The sequence below is a fragment of the Odontomachus brunneus genome, unplaced genomic scaffold (genome assembly GCF_010583005.1).
Source record: "Odontomachus brunneus isolate Ranch 3 - 2012 unplaced genomic scaffold, Obru_v1 Obru_scaffold_052, whole genome shotgun sequence".
Classification (NCBI taxonomy): Eukaryota; Metazoa; Arthropoda; class Insecta; order Hymenoptera; family Formicidae; genus Odontomachus; species Odontomachus brunneus.
In genome coordinates this window covers 716,909-717,632 of record NW_022639502.1, presented here as the reverse complement: position 1 = coordinate 717,632, position 724 = coordinate 716,909, and positions in this window count along the sequence as shown.

Genomic DNA, 724 nt, shown 5'->3' with positions numbered 1-724 from the left:
AATAGGAATTTTATGATTTTAATAAAAAACAAATATATAAGTGGAAAAATTAAATTTATTTCAATTATATATATATATATATTTTAACCTTAAAAAAACAATGAACAAAAGAACGGAACAAAAATGCGCAATTGATTAGCTCAATTTATAATAAATGTTTAAAAATTCCTCCATTTGCTTCAACACAAAGATGACATCGTCGAAACATTGATTGTCTTACACTCGAAGACTGCAGGAATATTTTGAACCTGATATGCTGCAGCAATAATTCAGGCTACCAATTCTGCTTCTGTTTCAATAGTCTCATAAATGAGAGTTTTCATATGCCCCCATAAAAAAAGTCAAACGAAGATAAATCTGGTGACCGGGGAGGCCATGCGATAGGACCTCTTCGGCCTATCCAGCGCTCATTAAATCTTTGGTCCAAGTAATTGCGCACAGTAGTCATCTTTGTGTTGAAGCAAATGGAGCAATTTTTGAACGTTTATTATAAATTGAGCTAATCAATTGCGCATTTTTGTTCCGTTCTTTTGTTCATTGTTTTTTTAAGGTTAAAATATATATATATATATAATTGAAATAAATTTAATTTTTCCACTTATATATTTGTTTTTTATTAAAATCATAAAATTCCTATTTTGTATCCTGTATTAAAACGAAGCGTCGTAGAGAAAAACATTATTAACAAAATATGTTTGTTTTTATGTCCTCTATTTCCCCTCAA